This window comes from Dama dama, chromosome 12 (assembly GCF_033118175.1).
Source record: "Dama dama isolate Ldn47 chromosome 12, ASM3311817v1, whole genome shotgun sequence".
Lineage (NCBI taxonomy): Eukaryota > Metazoa > Chordata > Mammalia > Artiodactyla > Cervidae > Dama > Dama dama.
In genome coordinates, this window is record NC_083692.1 from 79,541,801 (window position 1) to 79,552,013 (window position 10,213).

Genomic DNA, 10,213 nt, shown 5'->3' on the forward strand with positions numbered 1-10,213 from the left:
ACTTAAAAGCCTGGGTCCCTGCTCTTCCACTGGGCAACCCATAGCAGGAGGCCCATGTACATGGGTGGTAATGACCTGTAGCTGAAATTTGGCAGACAGGGACCACACAGCAAGTGTCCCCAAAAGGCCACCCACTGTCTCTTGCCCTGAAGAAACATTTCCTTTGCCTTTCCTTTCAGACTGGATTCCCACTGAAACTGTGCGTTGCTCTACAAGTTCATGGCTGGGGACCACCTACCACTCCACTGCCCCCAGTGCCCACCAGAGGCTCAGCCCCTTGGCGTGTCAGTCTAGGAGTGGGGGAAGCGGGGAGAAGAGGGTGACCCTAGCCAGACGTTCTGCTCCCATCACCCTGGGTATGAGAACAAGGAAAGCAGAAATGAGCTCTCTCCTCTCAAGCCCAGGGACTTGGCCAAGGAGAATAGGCATCTCAAGCCCTCACCTAGAAGACAGGAGATGGGGTCCCCTAGGATTCTCCTGAGCCTCCTGCTACCTTAGCACCTTTCCTGGGGTGCTTAGGAAAGGGAGCACCCCTCAGACACTACTCAGCCATCCACCTCACAATTACCATTCTCAAGACTGGAGCCCAGTGCTTACCGATTCCTGGTGTAGGAGTGGGAGGGGGTTCTAGCCCCAAGTACATCTACAGTTCACCTGTGTGTCTCTGACCACACAGCCAGAAACAAGCAAATCCTTCCGGCTACAATTCAGGTCTGCGGCTTTTTACAAGGATGGAGCCACCAGCTCAATAGGTAACATCAGCATGTCCCTCCCGTCTGTGAGTTCCAGGGTCACCACCTATAAAACCTATGCCACTTAGGACTGGAGGCTGCCTCCAGCTCCCCACATCTCTGATTCTATGGCTTCTATAGAGGTTAAGAACCATGTTCAATACTGGTAGCCCTACCAAGGGTAGTCACAGAAACCCCAGTGGTCTCTGAGCAGCCTCATGTGCAGCCTAAATACAAGTGCCTTTAAAGATCACTAAAGGGAAAGATCTCAGAGGAAATCCCATCATAGCAGATCACTCTCACACCCAGAAGAAGAGTTACCACCTGCGGGGAACTCAAAACTGCCTCCTCATCAGTCTAACACGATGCCAGAGACTCCACCATTGGGAATTTCTTTTAATTAAAGCATTCTCTTCCCCCTATTAAATGAAAATGCCCCTTGGAGGGTTAACAGAGCAAGCCTTTATCAACTGTTAAAAACTTTAGGCAAATTAGCCTCTTTTTTTTTCCTCCTAAAATAGTAATCCACTTTGGTCTGTATACATAAGATCCAGGCAAGAGACTGTGTGGGTGGCTGGGGAGGCAGGTCTGCTCCTGAGCCTTGGCTGTGAAGATGCTGAGGATGAAGGGGAAATGGGACTTGTGGCAGGGGACAGCGGCAGGGACACTGGAAGGCAGTGAAGGGGCCAAAGACAGACCCCCCAAGAACCGCAGAGGAGGCCCAGGTGGAAGGAGACCGAGGGGGCCTGTGGAGTCATGCCAGCTCAGGGTCCTTAGATGGCAGGGCCCTGTGGTCACTGGACCCCTGAGGCCACCTGAGGAGCTAGGAAGGGGTGTGGCAGCAGTGCCCAGGGATCCTCCCAGACCCATGGAGGGGGGAAGGCCCACTCCTCCCAGGCCCAGCCCAAGCTGAGAGTGACAAGGCCTCAGGCAGGTAAGAGGCCATCTGGAAAACAGGGTCAGCATCAGCTCGGGGAAGTTTTCCATCTCAAATCTGGATTCCTCTATCGCAGCAAGAACCTTCTCTCAGGTCTGAGGCTGTTAAGCCAACAGCCAACTAAGCAAGAGTGCTGAAGAGGTGGTGCAGAGTCTTGGGTGGCTGTGTCCTCTCTGTTCTCACGTCTGGCCCAGGCCCCACCAGGGTGTCAGAGGCGATCGAAGTGGCCTTGTGAGGAGGCCTGGGGAAGGGTGCCTGTGCCCGCTAGGAGGGCGGTGCTGGGCCAAGGGCCACTGCAGCAGATCCCTCCATGCAGTAAGGGACAGTGTTCAGCATGGAGGGAAGAGGCTGCTGAGGAAACCTGGAGACATGGTCACCAAGTCCCTGAGAAGGCCCAGCCCTGAAGAGCCCCAGTCCTCACCAGCAGGGGCCAGCCTCGGGGAGGGACACCATGCCATCCCAAGGTGGAATGGGCCCCCAAGGCCAGTTACAGAACAGAATTCTCTGGACAGACATCTTACTGCCCCCAAAAGACTTAAGCTCAGGCCAACCCTGGAGGCAGAAAAATGGACCAAATAACTTCTCTGGACCCCAAGCCTAAGATTCTAAAGAATTCTCTGCCACTTCACCCAGAAAATCTGCCCTCTGAGTCCAACTGGAATCATGATCTGGTCAAGGAAAGGGCAGGCTAAGCCAGTATGTGTTTCAGGAACACTTGGGTGGGGTCTCAGCCCCAACAGAGCACCCCTCACCATGACCCACCATTGGAGGGGCAGCCTTCTGAGTCTTGAAGATTGTTTTCTTCTTGATTTGCCCATAACATCTAACTCCCATGGGGTCACATGTAAAGCCTTTGACAGATACCACTTTAGTTATCAGGTAATATCTCAGCAAGAAAATCTATTCAATTATGAGCTCCTTGGGATGGGAAGTATATGGTGTTCATCCGTGTGTCTGCAACACCCAGCACAGTGCCTGGCATACAACTGATGCTTAATATACACTTAAGCAGCAAGTGAACAAATAAATGAGGCAGGGGGCTCATCAGGCACTGGGGAAGGAGCGAAGATGTATATGTGTGTAGGGGGGTGAGGGAGCATAAGAGAAAGGAAAACAGGGATTAATATACGAGGTGGTCCAGTGAGCCACATTTTCACAATTTGTGTATGTGTGGTCGCTCAGTCTTGTCTGACCCTTTGCAACCTCATGGACTACAGCCTGCCATGCTGTCCATGGAATTTTTCAAGCAAGAATACCAGAGTGGGTTGCCATTTCCTACTCCAGGGGATCTTCCCAACCCAGAGACTGAACCTGAGTCTCCTGTGTCTCCTGCATTGGCAGGTGGATTTTTCACCGTTGAGCCTCCTGAGAAGGCATTTCATAATTTAGCCAAGAGCTAAGAGTAACCTGTCGAGAACTATCAGGAAAAGCAGAACCTGAGTGATGGTCCCTGGGCCAGAGCAGCCTCGGGTGGGCACTCATCCAGTAGAGCCTGGGGGATGGGAAAGCATCAGGGCTTCTAGGAATCAGCCCTCCCTTTACTGAAGGACCACACCCAGGTCCAGGGCTGCAGGCCACCTTACCATTCACCTCGCTTTCTCCACGTGTCCTGTCTTAAAACTCTCTCTCCATCTACCTCTGGGAGCAACCTGTGGGAAGAAGAGCTTCTGACTGATGGGTGGGTCTGGGGAGGTCTGCAAGCCCAGGTCACTGTCACTCTGTACACTCAGAAGCCAGGAGGCTGGCGGGCCAGTGCCCTGCCCCTGTGTAAGGCCCCCTGGCATGCAGGCCTAGTTTCACCCAGACAGGCACGTGAGTAAGGTTTCCTCTGAGTATCACACTGAGAGCTATATTTTGAAATTAATAAGCAGGTCAGACATTGAGTCAGTAGCCAGATGTAGGACAGGAAGTGGAAAAAGCCTCCCACTTCCGTGCAGGTGTTTGGGGGGCCTTGGGGCGGCCCCTCCCATTTCCATGACGTCATGGCTGCCGCGAGGGGCAAGTGGGGCACCCTTTGAAGCTCTCCCACAGAAGCCACATCCTCTGGAAAAAGGAGTTAAAAATACCGAGTTAGAGATAGCATCACCCCAGGCCACGTGCCGGGGCCGGGAGGGCCTGGCCGTTACACCACCACGACCGCAGGTGCGACAGGAAGGCGGCGAGCTGGGCGGGGGCGGCGGGGCCCTGGCGGCGGCACCCACGCCCACGGCAGGCAGGGGGGCTGCGCACCCCGCGGCGAGAAGTACCCCCGCCCCGCCTATCACCCCCTCCCCCCCAGCCAAGCCCTAAGATCAAACCTTGATCTCCCTCGATCACACCATTGCTTTATGCAGGACAGGCCCTCTAGGCTTCTGTCCAGCCCGCCCTCCCCGGGAGGCGTGGGGCCACATCTCACCCTCCTACGCACAGCTGGAGCTGGTTCTCCAAGGAACCGCTCCAGATCAGGGTTGAAGTGCAAGATGATGGTCTAGAGGGACATCTGGCTCTCAGAAGCCAAGGAGACCAGGATTCAGGAGGCCGGGAGACGGAGAGCCACAGAAGGACGCTCTGAACCTGAGACCTGAAGATCGCGGGGTTTGGACGTCCGGCTCCGTGGTAGTGACCCAGCCACCCACCTGGGGGCAGCAGAGCTCCACCAAAGATGCCTCTTCTCCCTTCATCCGCTTCTTTTGAAGCAGGAAGGCCCCCAAACGCTTAAGAAAACGTCTTTTCGGAGGGAAATAAAAGGACAGGAGACTTCCTTCCAGGAGCCGAGTCCCTGCCCTTTGTCCATCACTGCCCTGGGCTCCTGCCCGGGTGATTCTGTCACTTCCCTTGGAGGAGAGAGGGTGTGGGGGTCTGGCCCCGGTAGACAGCAGGGGGCGCTACCTGCCCAGGATCACCAGGCCCCTTCATCCAGAGCACCAGATAGGCGCCCCCATGGAGGGGTTAGGAGAGCCCGCTGGGAGCCTGGAGAGAGCTTTGGATTCAGAATCGGGGAGCCTGGGCTGGTCACCAGGACCCACCATGCCCTGTGGGCATCTCACTGACCATCCACAGCTTCAATTTCCCAATGGGGTCAGCGCTCTCTTACAGGGTAGCTTAAGAACCAAGGCTCCTCTCACAGTGCAGACCTGCCAAGTGCAGACACAGGCCAGGCCCCAGGGGTTCAGGCTCTGTACAAACTATATGACTCCACACAGATGAAGCTCAAGAACAAGCAAAACTAATCACCAGCGACAGAAATGGGAACAGTGGATGCCTCTGGGGTACAAGGACTGGCTGGAAAGGGGCCCCAGGGAAGCTTCCAGGTGGTGGAAATATTCTGCATCTTGATTTGGGTGATTTACACAGGTATATAGACACGTCAAAATAAGCCCAACTGTACACATAAGATTTGTGCATTTTAGCACAAGTAAATTATACCTCAATAAAGTACTGTTCCTATTAAAACATGCACCGTTTCAGCAAAGTAAACTGAATGCACATTTTAAGGGAATGCCCAGAAAATTGGACGGAGACCCTGCCTGCGGGTCAGTAGAGCTGGGTCAGGCTGGACCACCACGCTGAGATAAAAGTGGGGCTGCTGCTTCACTAGGCCAGCGCCCAAGGGAGCCTAGAGCTCTCAGCCCACCTGTGTGTCTCTGTTGCCCACAGTGGACAGGTATTTCTCTCCTCATTATGGCCCCAGGAGCTTCTGGTTACACCATCATATGCATTTTCTTGCCCCCTCCACAGCTTCCAGGAGAGCTTGAGGGAGGGGAAGTTACAGCACTGGGAGGCCCTGGCAAGGCTGCAGCCGATTTTCAGAACAAAGCCAGCCCTCCCAGCCCCAGGGCACTGCAGGCTGCCCACTGCTCTCTTTGCAACATCCCTGAACACTCTTGCTTTTTATCTCCCCTCTCACCCTCTGGGGGCCTCTCTGCTTTCAAAAGGGCCCCCTTGGGGATTCCCCGGCAGTTAGGACTCTGCACTTCCACTGCAGGGGGCAAGGGTTCAATTCCTGGTCAGGGAGCTAAGAATCCACATGCCACATGGTACAAGCCTCTCCCCCAAAATGGGCCCCCTTGAGTCCTGGCTAGACGTGAAGTCTGAAGGAACGAAGGTGGGCCACCCCCCAGTGGGTCGTTTCTCTGGGCAGCCATCGTCCCAAGCCAGAACACCCTACATCATCCCAGAGGGGTCTCATCACCTTTGGGAAAAGGGCAGCCCGTTCTCACTGTTTGTTTTGGAAATGTGGGCACCCTCCCATTCTAGAGGCAATAGGATCCAGGGGAGAGAGCCCTCCCATTGTCAGATTCTTTAAAAATACCCCCGAGAAGCAGAAAGCATGCTTGTCTACTCTTTTCCTGAGCCACCCACACAGAATTCAGCCAAGGAAAAAGAAGGAACGATTAGGGGAAGAGCATATAAATGTGAGACATGGCTGGCAGGACTTCAGAGAGTTTGAGTAGATGAAGGACTGTGGTTCAGAGAGTGGTCAGCAACTGGTCTCCATTTCATGCTTCCAGCCTTGATTGGAGGAAACTGGGCTAACATGAAACAGGACTTTTTTCCAGTGGAGACGGTGAGACACTATTTTTAGCAAACTCGAGGGCGTCCTTGCCTCTCCTTGCTGACCCAAGTTATTCTAGCGATTTACCAGGGGACGTGGGTGGGGCGACATCCTTATCTGGAATCTTTATGAAGAATAGCGTGTCTGTGCAACACCAAAGCAAACATGATCTGGCTTTGACCTTCACAGGAAAGCTAAGCAGCAGGCAGGGTATGGTCCCTCCCTTTCACAAATGGAGAAAGGCGAAATGGCTTACTTGCCATTCCAGTGAATGAGGCCCACATCAGCGCCAGTGGACGCCCAGATCCCAGGTGCCTCCAGATACAGCCATCACAGAGGAAGAAGCAGGAAAAGATGGGGTCTCAGGACCAACTCAGGATCACCCACTCCCACCCCTGCCCCAAGACTGGTGTCTTCTATTCTGTCCGGATTTCCCTTCCCTCTTCAGGACTCTTGACTCCTCTAGGATTAGAGCAGAGTTGCAAAACAGTTTGCTTAGGAGACACTCCTTCGGTAAATGTTGTTTATTAGTCATCTCCTGAGGCAATGCTTTCTGCAAAAGCAAACTCCAGGACTCAATCACACAGCAAGGAGAGTTAGTAAAGTAATACCTAGACACACTCCAGCTGCCGGTGACTGATGATAAATGTCTCCTGTTTAGAGAAGCTTTCCTAACCACTGTGTCTAGGGAGCTCCCACCTCATCCCCATTCGTGATCACTTCATACCATTTGTGTCCCTCACTCCACTTAACTGCAGTTCTCTTCATGTGCTAATTTGGCCCTCTTCCTGACTAGAATGTAAGGCTCAAAAAGGGAGTTACCTTGTCTGTTCTGATCACCTCTGCATGTCCTGGAGAGTAGGTACGCAAATACTTTTTAACTCAATGTTGGAGTCATAGAAAGAGCTTCCCATCAGATGTCTCTTATAGTATCTTGAAACTAGACGGGGTAGTGAAAGTCACTCAGTCGTGTCCGACTCTTTGCGACCCCATGAGACTATACAGTCCATGGAATTCTCCAGGTCAGAATACTGGAGTGGCTAGCCTTTCCCTTCTCCAGGGATCTTCCCAACCCAGAGATCGAACCCAGGTCTCTCGCATTGCAGGCGGAGTCTTTACCAGCTGAGCCACAAGGGAAGTCCAGATGGGGTAAAAAACATTGATAATTTTTTAAGCCAAATGTCGGGTATCCGTAAGTTTATGTCTTGACATGCATGCATGTGTGTGCATTGTATGTCTGTGACATTTTCAGTAATAGAAAGTTAAGAAACAAAGCTGTTCATCCCTGGGATTTAAAAAGGCAGAGCAGGTTCAAATAGCAGACCCCAGGGATGTCTCTAGGGACACCTAGGAAGACCTGACCTTGGCCACCACAGTCCTTTAGCTGGAAGCCAGTAGAACTGGATGTGCAGCTGAGGGTGAAAAGCAGTACGTGAGGACAATTTTCCGCATTTCTGACGACTGCGCTCAGGGTACCAATACACTGGTACAGCAGCTGTATTAACAAGGTACTTTCACTTCTATTTTGTCGGGACAACAGTGAGAAGTCTTATTAGCCCCATGCTATTCTATCATTTTCTCATAAAGCCTAACCCAAGTGCTTTGAAATCAGACAGAAATAAGATTCAAATCCTCACACTGTCGTCTGAGTTTCCATTTCCTCATCTGAAAGAGACTACCTTCCTCTTCATGGGATTATTGTGGTTGTTCAGTCACTAAGTCGTGTCCAACTCTTTGCAACCCCATGGACTGCAGCATGCCAGGCTTCCCTGTCCTTCCCTATCTCCTAGTTTGTTCAAACTCATGTCCATGGAGTCGATCATGCCATCCAACCATCTCACAGGGAAATATAAGTAACAGGACGCTTAATACCACGCCAGACATACGGAGGGTGCTCAGTGGTAGCCACTCCTGGACAACAAGGCTGTATCTTGTCTCTGGTGATCCCACGTGCTATGCAGCATCATGCCTGGGTGCCTAATTATTGGCTAAATTTGAGAGACAAAACACAAGGTCTTCAGGTCAACAGACAGGAAGTGGCAGAACATGTCCTTGAATCAACACCTTCAGGGCAAACTAGGTACTTCCGGCAGTAGCCGGCTGCCCAACTAGAGTCTTGAAAATGCCTCTCGTTTTCATCCCATGGACAGGTCTGCCTAAGCTTGAACCTGCCTATTAATTAATTCAACCTAAGCAAGTCTTTTTTTCCCCCTCATTTCCTTATCTAAGATCCTTGTTCTGTGAAGTATTGTTTCCTCATGCAGGAAAAATCCATTTATTTATTTTTAATTGAAGGATAATTGCTTTACAGTATTGTGCTGGTTTCTACCAAAAGGAAAAATCCATTTTTTATATTCGTTAAGTTTTTAAAAGTTAAAGACAGTAAGTCATACAGCACTCAGACTGTAAAAGCCCTGAGCCACAAGCCGAGATGGGAAACACAGTCACACAGCGCCCCAGGCCCTGGTAACCACCAGGGCAAGTTTGCTGAGCCTCCAAAACCAGAGAGGCCCCCACCCCCCAAGTATTTTCAACCATCGTAACAAAAGTGTTTTGAAGACTAAGATGAAAGGATGTGATCAAAGAGGCCAAAGGTATTGGCTGCTAAGAGAAGAAAACACAAACGATGGTTTCCATGTGATAGGGGGCAGGAAATGTGTGGGCAGGAGGTGCTCAGGGCCGGGCTTCCCGCCACTGCAAAGAATGGCAGGGAACAGACCATGTACAGTGCTTGTGGCGAATGGTTTCCGGCTCCACAAAAGAGCATAGAAAATAAAAATAAAGCCACTTTGTAAAGGTGTTGAGCTGGAGACAGCAGAAAATGCTAGACTATAGCTCACTCTGTGGCATGGTACTCAAAATCCATTGTTGCAGCATGCTCCTTTGGGCACCCATGTGTGAGACCCATAGAGAGGCACCATCACAAGAGCTGATGGGTATCAAGACCCAGGTTGGAAGACCCATTTGATGAAAAAGATTACCCATCCTGGTTCAGTGCCTCTTATCTTAAAAAAAAAAAAAAAACACCTAAGAATCAGAAATTCCATTGGGGAGAGGGGGGAATGTACTTTTTAAAATTTCACAGGTAAATTTTCTTCATCTAGAGTTGAGAACCACTCAGCTATTAAAAAGAATGCCATTTGAATCAGTTCTAATGAGGTGGATGAAACTGGAGCCTATTATACAGAGCGAAGGAAGTCAGAAAGAAAAACACCAATACAGTATATTAATGCATATATATGGAATCTAGAAAGATGGTAACGATGACCCTGTATGCGAGACAGCGAAAGAGACACAGATGTAAAGAACAGACTGTTGGACTCTGTGGGAGAAGGCGAGGGTGGGACGATTTGAGAGAATAGCATTGAAACATGTATATTAGCATATGTGAAATAGATCACCAGTCCAGGTTCGATGCAGGAGACAAGAGTGCTCAGGGCTGGTGCACGGGGATGACACTGAGGGATGGGATGGGGAAGGAGGTGGGAGATTCAGGATGGGAACACATGTACACCCATGGCTGATTCATGTGAATGTATGGCAAAAACCATCACAATATTGTAATTAGCCTCCAATTAAAATAAATTTTTCAAAAAAATAGTTGAGAACCACTGAACAAAGCCCAAAAATGGAGTTTTATTAAACTGAATTTAAACTCAAGATTCTAAAAGCTGTCCATAGGCTTTTGCCCTACTGCAAATAGTGAGAAGACAACACGAGATGAATGTTTCCCACTGACAGTCACCGGCTTGGGTAAATCACGTCTGAGATAACAGCTAACCCAATTAAGTGGGTGCTTGGTATCTGCCCCAGGTATCTCAAGATCATGGATAGACATTAAAATGTGTATATCAGAGGCTCTGAAAGTTGTGACGTCTTCCTTGATAAAATTAGTACTATTCCCAGTTTTTAAGCCCATTTATACTGCTTTTCTTATTCAAAATACTGGTCTATCAATCTACACTAAAAATTGTTCAGAAGCCTCCTGATAAAGATGCATGCCTGTACATA